This window comes from Schistocerca gregaria, chromosome 2 (assembly GCF_023897955.1).
Source record: "Schistocerca gregaria isolate iqSchGreg1 chromosome 2, iqSchGreg1.2, whole genome shotgun sequence".
Taxonomy (NCBI): Eukaryota; Metazoa; Arthropoda; class Insecta; order Orthoptera; family Acrididae; genus Schistocerca; species Schistocerca gregaria.
In genome coordinates this window covers 1,055,220,297-1,055,232,992 of record NC_064921.1, presented here as the reverse complement: position 1 = coordinate 1,055,232,992, position 12,696 = coordinate 1,055,220,297, and the positions used below count along the sequence as shown (strand labels likewise).

General features: G+C 41.8%; 1 protein-coding gene across 1 annotated transcript in view; it reads left to right on the top strand.

Annotated features, from left to right (window-relative positions):
* The first annotated feature begins 8,847 nt into the window (after positions 1-8,847).
* LOC126335582 (cytochrome P450 9e2-like) overlaps positions 8,848-12,696 on the top strand; it is a 105,283-nt gene continuing 101,434 nt past the window's right edge. Inside the window, exon 1 of the mRNA XM_049999014.1 lies at positions 8,848-8,874. The gene's annotated coding sequence lies outside the window, so the exon portion shown is untranslated. The remainder of the gene's footprint in view (positions 8,875-12,696) is intronic.

Sequence of the window (12,696 nt, the reverse complement as noted above, 5' to 3'; positions counted from 1 at the left end):
CTTTTAGTACTCATGTGATAACTTCACACTTTTCTTTTCAGCGTCAATTATCACTTTTCGCACCAACAGATATCTTAACGAAATCATTCTGCAATTCTTTTTGGTCATCTGATGACTTTACAAGACGGTAAACTAAGATGGCTACTCAGAGTATCTCCTATGCCGTTAATATATATCAGAAACAATAGAGGGCCTATAACACTTCCTTGGGGAACGCAGGATATTACTTCTGTTTTACTCGATGACTTGCCGTCTACTACTACGAACTGTGACGTTTACGACAGGAAATCACGAATCCAGTCGCACAACTGAGGCGATATTCCACAGGCAACTCTATACTACATGAGTGTAAAGAGCTAGTCGCGGATCACAAGAACGATATTTTCTGTTATCCGTGCTGACTACGTGTCAATAAATCGTTTTCTTCGAGGTAATTCATGATATTCGAATGCTACAAAACGACGTTAGTGATACGGGCCTGTAATTCAGCAGATTACTCCTATTTCCCTTTTTCGGTATTGTGACTTGAGCAATCTTCCAGTATTTAGGTACGGACCTTTCTGTGAGTGAGCGGTTCTATATAATTGCTAAATATGGAGCTATTGTATCAGTATACTCTGAAAGGAACCTGACTGGTATACAATCTGGAACAGGAGGCCTTGGTTCCAAATGATTGGAAAAGAGCACAGGTAGTCCCAGTCTTCAAGAAGGGTCGTCGAGCAGATGCGCAAAACTATAGACCTATATCTCTGACGTCGATCTGTTGTAGAATTTTAGAACATGTTTTTTGCTCGAGTATCAAGTCGTTTTTGGAAACCCAGAATCCACTCTGTAGGAATTAACATGGATTCCGGAAACAGCGATCGTGTGAGACCCAACTCGCTTTATTTGTTCATGTGACCCAGAAAATATTAGATACAGGCTCCCAGGTAAATGTTATTTTCCTTGACTTCCGGAAGGCGTTCGATACAGTTCCGCACTGTCGCCTGATAAACAAAGTAAGAGCCTACGGAATATCAGACCAGCTGTGTGGCTGGATTGAAGAGTTTTTAGCAAACAGAACACAGCATGTTATTATCAATGGAGAGACGTCTACAGACGTTAAAGTCACCTCTGATGTGCCACAGGGGAGTGTTATGGGACCATTGATTTTCACAATATATATAAATGACCTAGTAGATAGTGTCGGAAGTTCCATGCGGCTTTTCACGGATGATGCTGTAGTATACAGAGAAGTTGCAGCATTAGAAAATTGTAGCGAAATGCAGGAAGATCTGCAGCGGATAGGCACTTGGTGCAGGGAGTGTCAACTGACCCTTAACATAGACAAATGTAATGTATTGCGAATACATAGAAAGAAGTATCCTTTATTGTATGATTATATGATAGCGAAACAAACACTGGTAGCAGTTACTTCTGTAAAATATCTGGGAATATGCGTGTGGAACGATTTGAAGTGGAATGATCATACAAAATTAATTGTTGGTAAGGCGGGTACCAGGTTGAGTTCCATTGGGAGAGTCCTTAGAAAATGTAGTCCATCAACAAAGGAGGTGGCTTACAAAACACTCGTTCGACCTATACTTGAGTATTGCTCATCAGTGTGGGATCTGTACCAGATCAGGTTGACGGAGGAGATAGAGAAGATCCAAAGATCAGCGGCGCGTTTCGTCACAGGGTTATTTGGTAACCGTGATAGCGTTACGGAGATGTTTAGCAAACTCAAGTGGCAGACTCTGCAAGAGAGGAAATCTGCATCGCGATGTATCTTGCTCACCAGGTTTCGAGAGGGTGCGTTCCTAGATGAGGTATCGAATATATTGCTTCCCCGTACTTATGCCTCCCGAGGAGATCACGAATGTAAAATTAGAGAGATTCGAGCACGCACGGAGGCTTTCAGACAGTCGTTCTTCACGCGAACCATACGCGACTGGAACAGAAAAGGGAGGTAATGACAGTGGCACGTAAAGTGCCCTCCGCCACGCACCGTTAGGTGGCTTGCGGAGTATAAATGTAGATGTATTAAACGATTTAAGCTCCTTTGTTACACTGAGGAGATCTACTTCTATGTTTCTCATGTTGGTAGTTGTTCTTGATTGGAATTCAAGAATATTTACTTCGTATTCTTTGGTGAACGTGTTTCGGAAAACCGTGTTTAATAACTCTGCTTTAGTGGCACTGTCGTCAGTGACTTCACCGTTGTTATCGAGTAGGGAAGGTATTGATTGCGTCTTGCCACTGGTGTGCTTTATGTATATTATATGGTTGTGGGTGTTACAATGTTCAGCCTAGCATTATCTGCCTTGTGGTCGCTAATCTCTGTATCGTCACGATACTCCCTATTTGTCCAGTATTATTTTTTGCTAAGAGATCAGGTATGCTTTCGCAAGCATTTACGCTTCGAGTTGGCTCACGAACTAATTGTTCAAAATAATTTTCTGAGAAACCATTCAGTACAATTTCGGATGACGTTTAATGCCTGCCGCCGGGTTTAAACGTATAATTTTTTCAGCATATCGAGGGTAGATTGAAGTTGCCCCCGACTATAATTGTATGAGTGGAGTACCTATTTAAAATGTGACTCAAGTTTCCTTGAACTTCAGCAACTATTTCTTCTGAGTCTGGGGGGGGGGGGGGGGGGGGGGGGGTCGGTAAAACGATCTAATTAATAGTTTAATCCGATTGTCCCAAGTATAGCCTCTACCAATACTATTTCGCAGGAACTATCTACTTCAGTTTCACTACAAGGCAAACTACTTCTGATAGCAATAAATACTCCAGCACCAACTACATTTAATCTGTCTTTATGAACGCTGTTTGGTCGCTGAAAAAAGTTCGGCTGAACTTATATCCGGCTTTATCCAGCTTTCTGTACCTGTAACTATCTGAGCTTGAGTGCTTTCTATTAGGGCTCGGAGCTGTGGTTCTTTCCCAACACAGCTACGACAATTTACAACTACAGTACCGATCGTTTCTACAACCACCTTACTGTTAGTGTCATTTCTCTTAAGCGCATGCGAGATGGAATCCAAAATTTTTGTAACTAGTGCTGCCATCTGGAAAGCAGCAGTAGCAGATCTTTCCACTGCTAGGTGGCGAGAGCTTCATATCTCATGAGTCAGTGTGCAGAGTGGGAGACGTGTTGTGTGTCCACAGTCATTTCCGGTATACTCTGTTTGGTGTGTGGCGATTTTACGATGTCACACCACATCTGATGACCCAATTTTCTTGTCACGGGTTATCACCGGCGACGAGAGCTGGATTTACGATTATGACCCAGAGACAAAGCAACACTCGTCCCAGTGGAAGAGCCCGGACTCACCAAGACCCAAGCAAGCGAGACAGGTGATTGCTTCTTTGATAGCAAGGGAATTGCCCACAAAGAATTCGTCCTACCCAACCAGACACTGAATTCTGAAGACTACTGTGACGTTTTGTGACGGCTCCATGAAAACGTGCGGCGACGACGGCCCGAACTTTGGCGTCAAAGGGAACTGGCTGCTGCATCACGACAACACACCCTGTTACACGTCCTTGCTCACCAGGTGCTTTTTGGCAAAAAACAATATGGCGGTTGTACCCCACCCACCGTACTCGCCAGATTTGACACCTTGCGACTTCACACTATTCCCAAAACTGAAACTCTAGTTGAAAGGCTGTCGGTTCGACACTCTAGAGAGGATTCAGGAAGCTTCACCGTCGGTGATAAACAACCTCAAAGAAGAGGACTTCCAGAAAACGCCTGACCACTGGCAGAAGCGCTGGGACCAGTGTGTACGTGTGGACGGAAACTACTTCGAGGGTGTTCGATGAGATTTCGGCATTGCAGCTGGATCATGTTGACTTCTTGCCACGATATTTCGACTGGCAATGGTCCAGCCGAAATATCGTGACAAGAAGTCAACATGATCCAGCTGCAATCCCGAAATCTCATCGAACATCCAGTACGTCGGGAAAACTTCAACATTACTTAGAGGGTGATGGTGACCATTAGTCAAAAGGTAAGGTTTTCAACAGATGGCAGCACCAGTCCCGAAAATTTTGGACAGCACTTCGTATCAATTTTTAGAAGATATTCCTAACTCTGTGTGCGAGTTGGTTGTCGTAAGTTGTGGAATGCCATTTTGTGTACACACACACACACACACACACACACACACACACACACACACACACGTTAACACAGAGGCTCACCACAGACCATCCATCCGTACGCCAATGCCCCATTCCATTCTCATCCTCTACAGCTCCCGTGATCCCTCACTCAGCCCTGAAGCATGTGAGCCAGGACATGTGCAGTGTGGTACAGACTAGGTTACGTGTAGGGAAGTATTTGAATGTGACATATGAGCTGGAAGAAACCTGTTCTACGTGCATTTAGTACATACGGAAACGATGGAAGCGTGAATAGGACAATAGGACATAAAATAAACGTAAGTGCAATTAAAAAAGGAACCCAGATAGTTGCAGATGTCAATAGTTAGATTTAAATGGCCTGCAAAGAATCACTACAGACATATCAAAATATGTATAATTAAATTTTTTAAATGTTGTATACCACTGAAGATGAGTAGCATCGATTGTCGAAATATTTTTGGCACACGCCCGTGAATTCAGGTGCAACACATGGAAATTTTATTATCGTTATAATAAAGTATATCTGAAATTGCACACTACGCACAATGGCTGAAAATAGTCAAATAATTCCTTCAGTTTGTGAGCTTTCCAAATTTATCGACAGTAGCAGAAAATTTGCACGAAATCTACAATTACTTTTTTCCACTTGCAAACAAAATGGCTTTGTGACCACCTCATGGGAAAACCTCATACTTTGGCGCGCGGGATTAGCCAAGCGGTCTCGGGCGCTGCAGGCATGGACTGTGAGGCTGATCCCGGCGGAGGTTCGAGTCCTCTCTCGGGCATAGGTGTGTGTGTTTGTCCTTAGGATAATTTAGGTTAAGTACTGTGTAAGCTTAAGGACTCATGACCTTAGCAGTTAAGTCCCATAAAATTTCACAGACATTTGAACATTTTTTTCAACCTCGTACTTTCGGCTTCCATCGCTAATGGTAGCACTATGCGAGAATACACATCAAGAGAACTATATGTTGAATGTTGATCCGATTTACTGTATTTAAGAATATAAATGTGTCCACACTCTGAAGGAGAATCATCATCGGAGCTACATGAGATATCTGGTATGACACCACTCACAGTACCTCAAAAACCATAAACTTTAAGTTTCTCCAAAATAATATGTTTTGCATAATCAAACAGATACGTGAAATCTTCTGTCTCTCTTATTTTAAAACGTGGTCAGTAATGCAGAAAATGGCATTTTCAGTGGAGGAACCCTTTTAAATCCAAACTGTGACTGACTTTCTTAAGAAGGTAATGTATTAAAACGAACAATTGCAGTTTTATAAGCTAGTGTTCTCTAGACATGGTTATGAATAAATAAAAGATGAGTCTTAAGTGCGGAGCAAACACCGATTCGGATTTCTAACAACGCTTCAGAGGAACGTATCTCGGAAGCACAAAAGAAATAACGTTACAGATCGCTTGAAAACATGGTTGCAGGTAGGTGAAGCTGTATGTAAGTGACATGAATTTACAGGTGAATAGGCAGGTTCCGATCACACGTGTTTTCGAACCAGTTTCAAAAGGGACTGTCGCTGGGGGTATATTATTTGAAACTGATTGTGGCAAAAGTTGCCTTCATTACAAGTTATCTGTTCGTGTGGAAATTATCTGTTCTTAGTTATAGGTATATTTAAGGATATTTTACTTTCTTTAACGACAAGGAAGAATTTTGCAATTAGTTTACACTGCTTTTCTGTCATAGGTACTCAGAAACCTCCATCTGTATTACAGCCCTCTATGGGTGTGGATACTGAATACGCTGGTCCACGGCCAGTGGAAACCGAGAAGACTACCGGAAATTATGGCAGTGTCTAACGATATTTAGGCCCTGATTGGTAATAATGCGCAACGGATTCTTTTGGAGGGATCAATGAAGGAGTTTTCCATACCTATTGGCAGTCTGTGCCATTAATATTTATAATTGTTAAAGGGGTATATGGCTTGTTCAAGCATAGCATACTGAAGTTATTCTGAATAAATCTGCTTTATTTCTTTCACAGATGTTTCTCCTAATTTAATATAATGTTAGGTGGAGGTGAAGCCTCTTATTATTTTACACGACTGCACGCAACACGCACACTGTTTCTGGGAAAGGTGGGATTCTTAACAGACGGGATTGCATCTCATCAGCCACTAGTAATGTTCCCGCTACTTTAATACTGAAACACCTAGGACAGGATAGACAAGAGCTCAAACTGGCACCTAGTGCACAGATTCAATACTAGCTTGCAATGGAGTGAGGACAGAGATCGGCTTGGCATTAGACGATAAAGCTTTCTTTTCTATACTCCTATTCTGTACTGCAAAGCAACTTCACTTGGAATTTAATCAGTATCAAAGGATACCGCATGTACACGTCGTGGCTATGACCATGTGAGTTCAGAGAGGCTTTCCACATGCTTACAAGATTTTAATCAAACGGCTGAAACTGTGTAAATGCCTGTACCGTGAGGCGGTAGCAGTTTATTTAAATAGTCTATCGCTTCTACTCGATTTTCTCTGTAGGCGAGCGTAGCTATCTTGTTGCTAGTTCGTCACACGTGGAGCACGTGGCCCCTATTTGTAATACAAAGAAAACACACATTAAAAATCAATAAAGACTTCCAAAAATCCTAACAAACATAAATAAATTGAAAGTCACACGGTTTGTTACCTAACTCTATCGTATAGATGGACAATTTCACTATCCGAGCCTAATGTTGCCTACCCCGTGCCGTGAACCCCAAGACATACATACATCAGTATCAATACACAAAAATCTACAACAGAAAATAATCAAAATAACCATGAGTGGAATCATTGCTTTCCCTATTCAACGCTGGGCTGAAAAACAGTGGGTTAGTCACAAATATCTAGTATTCAAATACCTTTTTCCATTACCAACCGAGACGGACTTGCTGAAGGCACGTCCACTCGCTTACCCTTTCTTCGCAGAACAGCCCCTTACCATGGCGGAGCTCCTGAGAGCCTCTGGTATTCGGTGGAGGGGGTAACCTGACCAGCCTCTCCCAGCTAAACCCTATGTTCTCACATTCTCTTTGACAAAGTTTTGCCTGTGGTCGATCTCTGCCACTCAAGCCTAAGGAAACAAAGTTGGCACTACTACAGTCTACCAAGAGTTGTCTGCTTCCAAACTCATGGCTGACATCGCTTCAGGAAAGATGGGAATAGGTTGTAAACAATATTTCACGTGCGTGAACATGTTAACATTAAATAAATATTCTACAACATAATAAATCAACGTTCCATTCTACATGATGGGAGTTTCATGGCGCCCTCGGTGCGGCCGCGTTACGAGAGAGAGAAGAACGGCACGTGGCCGCACCCGTGGATGTCTGTCGATGATGCTGTCCCTTTAAGGAGGTACGATTGCAAAACATCGTATTTAATCGTGGAACGTTTCAAGTTTAAAACGAGAATACCCGGCATTCTGCAAGTGACGTCCTCACGTAAAAGACAGCGCGATAAGGACACGATTTTAAACTAACTTTGACGTCAGTCGTATGGATGCAACTGAAGTTCTCGCTTCTTGTATGCCACGGGTTCGTCGTTACATCCTAGGTTAGTGTTCGAATGCCTCTATATAAAACACAAGTCGAATTTCTGAAATACTGCTTTCTGCTGAGATCTGGTTTTGCCAAGGGATGAGATGAGAGTCACGACATGAAAGAAGAGTGTGCGTTTGTGTGCAAAGTGTGTCGGAACTGAAACGAACTCTGCTGGCTGGCGTTCTCACTGGCCGGGTGTGGTCAAAGCTTTTGCATCGCGATGAGTAACTCTTTGGTTCGGCTACGATGAATCTCACTCGCGGACAGAGGCGACCACGGAGATATATAATACGGGGACGTGTCATGTTGCCACAAACTTGAAGCCAATATCTTCCATGTTAGATGCTCTAAACATTAGCTTCTGGACTCTGGTGGAAGTCTTTAGATCGAAACTGCCAGCTTGCGTCATTCACGGGGATACTGACCTTTCTGATTATTGTCTAAAGTGCAGAAGAATCACATTTCGTTCGTAAGTGGACTCGTTCAAGCGATATATACTTTCACATATACGAAGTCTCTATTTGTAATTTACATATTCTGTCATTGTTTTATTTCTGTCATTTGGCTTCTGATTTCCTATAAACCCTTCGTGAAAGGTTCTCCAGATGAACTCTTTGAGAAGGAATTACTGGAAACCGTGCAAGTGTAGCAAAGTATGATCTCAGCATTTTCGGAAAGGGGACTTAGACATAACATTAGTTACGTCACTCTGAGGAACACACTGGATAACGAAAGCAGCCTTTTTATCCCAGATGCTTCTTTTCTTGGTTATTAGAAATTTACAAGAAACAGAAAGTTACATTTGCGAGGTGAAATGCGTCGTATGATTGAATCATATACGTGTTTGGAATTGTTTATCAGATGCTGTGTTATTCACGTATTCTAATTAAAGCAACTGTCGGGTGTACACGACAGAAACTAAGGACAAAAAGCAGTCGTAAACTGTAGTCTGCTAATTACAAGGGGCATCTAAGATGGCGGCGCCTGCGTCAATACAACGTACAGCGTACGTCTGTAGCGTCACCTTCGCTTATTATACGGTGGTACCTCCATGGAGGCGAGTCGTCACTGATTGTGATCTACAAGCGACTTAACGCCGAGCAAGGTGCAGCTCTGCAGTATATGAAAGGCACTCGTCACGAATCAGCCGTCTTTCAGCTTCGAAACATCATTCTGTGTCAAGGTAAGATATCAAAGTATTCATTTTGTGTGTCTGCCTGGTATTAAGGTAAGAAATCAAAGTATTCATTTTGTGTGTCTGCCTGGTGTTAAGGTAAGAAATCAAAGTATTCATTTGTCTGCCTGGTGTCAAGGTAAGAAATCAAAGTATTCATTTTGTGTGTCTGCCTGGTGTTAAGGTAAGAAATCAAAGTATTCATTTTGTGTATCTGCCTGGTGTTAAGGTAAGAAATCAAAGTATTCATTTTGTGTATCTGCCTGGTGTTAAGGTAAGAAATCAAAGTATTCATTTTGTGTATCTGCCTGGTGTTAAGGTAAGAAATCAAAGTATTCATTTTGTGTGTCTGCCTGGTGTTAAGGTAAGAAATCAAAGTATTCATTCTGTGTATCTGCCTGGTGTTAAAGTAAGAAATCAAAGTATTCATTTTGTGTGTCTGCCTGGTGTTAAGGTAAGAAATCAAAGTATTCATTCTGTGTGTCTGCCTGGTGTTAAGGTAAGAAATCAAAGTATTCATTTTGTGTGTCTGCCTGGTGTTAAGGTAAGAAATCAAAGTATTCATTTTGTGTGTCTGCCTGGTGTTAAGGTAGGAAATCTAAGTATTCATTTTGTGTGTCTGCCTGGTGTTAAGGTAAGAAATCAAAGTATTCATTTTGTGTATCTGCCTGGTTTTACGGTAAGAAATCAAAGTATTCATTTTGTGTATCTGCCTGGTGCTCACTGTAAACTCTGGTCACAGAGGAAGCTGTACTCAGATTATGGAACCATTTTGAGTAGGTTGCATTCACGAAAGGTCTCACTCGCGGAAATTTGGAAAATACTCCAAGACATCGACTAGATTTTTTTCCGATTTCACTTCTCCAGACAAATATTTTCAGAAAATACCCATTGAATCTTAAATTTGTATTCGATTTTAACATATCTCTCATTTCAGGTAAACTTCTCGGTATTACCAGCTACATTTTACATCCTTCAATGACTATCGAAGCAGTATCTTAGTGTAAGATCTTTCACAAAATCTGAAGAAATTCTGTTCACATGTAAAGGCTTTCAGTGGTATTGACAGTCAGACTTAACACAGGAACCCAAATTGTTGATAGCAGAGCAAATACTGAAATATGTTTTCAAATATTCTTTTACTAAGGAAGACATAGATCTATTGCAGCAGTTTACTTCCCGCATCACTTCGAAGATGAGTGGTGGTGTTAAGTTGCAATGGGACCAAACTGCTGAGGTCATCGGTTCCTAGGCTTACACACTACTTAATTTAGCTTAAACTAACTTACGCCAAGGACAATACACATACCCATGCCCGAGGGAGGACTCGAACCTCCGACGGGGAGAGTCGCGCAAACCGTGGCAAGGCGCCCAAGATCACGCGGTACCCCCCGCGGCTCGAAGATGAGTGAGACACGAATTAATGGAGAGACAGCAAAAACTATAAAATTAAACAAGGCTGCAGACCCTTATGGAACCCTGTCACACGCAGCAAAGTGAGTTACCTCCCATTTTAGCCATACGCCAATGATTAGGAGAAACCACAGGTCACACCCCTTACAAGAAATGTAGCAGTGGTGACCCACAAACCTACCGTCATATTTCACTGATGTTCAACTGTTATAGAATCTTAAAAAGCGTTATGAGCTCACACTTACTGAAGTATCTCGAACAGAATGGTCTCGTTCATGGCAGCTGGCAAAAATTTTGGGATCATCGCTTATGCAAAACCCAGCTTGTGCTTGTCTCACATGATATTCCTGAAAGCCCTGAGTCAGCGCAATCAGGTGATTGCAGTAATTCTAGAATTCCGGAAAGGATTTGACTCGGAAAAACAACAACAATTTTAACAAAAAGTGCGATCATACAGGGTGACCCAGGAGAAAATGTCAGTATTGAGGGATACGACACCATTCGAAGTAAAAAAGTCTAGTAAACACGAGCACTAAAGTGCTAGGCTTCTTAAGAGTTATGTTTATTGCTTCATCTTCAGAAATGTGAAACAAGTCTCTTCCAAAGCAAGCTCTTTTCTGTCCGTGTTTTGATAGGTAGTAGCATGGAGCAAAATGTTTACTAGACAAGTTTTTTTCTTATTTTGGGCCATAGTACATCCTTCCAAAATATGGAAAGCAAACAATTGCAGATTAAGAGATTGGTTTCTGTTCATTTCATAGAACGCAGAAGTGCAGTATTCTATGACTACATAGTCAGTAAGTCATAATTGGAATATTTAGGAGTAATAATTTGGAGCGATATGAAATGGAATAATCACAGAGTCTCAATATTAAGCAAGGCGATGGCAGTCTTCGATTCGTTGGCAGAAAATGAAGCCATAGAGGGAACCATACCAAATAACACTAACTAGGGGAACTGTACGTGTATAAAGTAGGACAAGACGAATGACCGCAGCTTTGTTTCACTACGGGAGAGTGTCGTGGATATGTTGAAAAACTAAACTGGTAGACTCTTTCAGATAGGCGTCAATTATCGCGAAAGCATAATGTTAAGTCAAAAATTTAGTGATATTCTTCATCCCCCTCCAGCCCCACCACTCGTGAAGAAAAGAAAAAGACGTTTAAGCAAAAACCCTGAGGTGTCTTACACTAACCGAGCCCATGTATTTCCCAGTGGTATGCCAAGTATGGACATAGATGTAGGTACTGTTGCTGTTGTCAGTTATACTGCCCAAACAATAAAACTAGTCTACCACTTTCAGCGTCATATTTCCTGGTCTAATACACTCAGAATCACCTGACTTAATCCTGTTGCACTCCCCTTCCATCGTTTTACTTTTTTGTGTTGATGTTGAACCTGTTTCCAAGGTAACATGTATTGCGTTCATTAGATATTATAAGATCTTGGTCCGTCGCCGCGTGACTTATAACTCATGGGCGGATTTCTAAGTTTTTATTTCTTTTCCTTAATCTTTAACACTAAGGAACATAAATTTCAGAAAGGAAATTTCTTTTACAGTTTTGAGTGGGTGGTTCTGTGGGCAGGAACCTTTAAGTCAATAAAAGTGCGAAAATAAGTGATATATTCGAAGTGGCTGTATTATAGGATACAGTTTATATATTGATGCTGAGTGTTAGATTTAATCGTCGTGTTTACTTCGTGGGATTGTGGGTATTAAAACTGGCAGGTTGACGCTCTAAGTGAAGGACTCAGGATTACCTCGATATGACGCCAAGCCGTCCCCTTTGCCAACTTTCTCTCCTTTTACTCTCTGTCTCTCTCTCTCTCTCGCTTTCTCTCTCTCTGTCCATCCCTCCCTCCGCCCCTCCCTTACCCCACTCCCATCTTATCCCCTCCATGAAAGCCTAATAACTATCTCCCGACTGCGGTTCTTACACCGCAATAAATGCCCCCTCGTGGTTACTTCTTCGGCGACTTCAGTTACCGCATTTAGAGAGGTAAGCGCCGGCGTAATGCAATTACTGTTCCTCCGCTGCCGGTCGCTCATTCTGTTCCCGCATACATTTGTTTGTTTGACTAAGAGGTACCAACATCTAAAATTCTTTTATGCAATGTGTCGGTGCTTCTGTTCAGAACTTGATGCTGCAGAAGTCGAGTGTCGCGTACAGGGTAGAGTACCTATTTTTTTTTCATTTCAAATACCTTATGGCACTTTAAAGACTTTGACAATCTGTCTTCTCGAAGACAAATGAACATGAGATTCAAAAATTAAAGCACGTTGTGTGTATTCAGTCAACGATGTCTCTATTTTAAACTCTAATGTGTCTCGGAACTCTATTGTTCTTACGGCAGACTGAATCGTAGTGTACTCCTCACTCTCAGCGGAAAGATATGTTACTGAAATAAGAAATACGA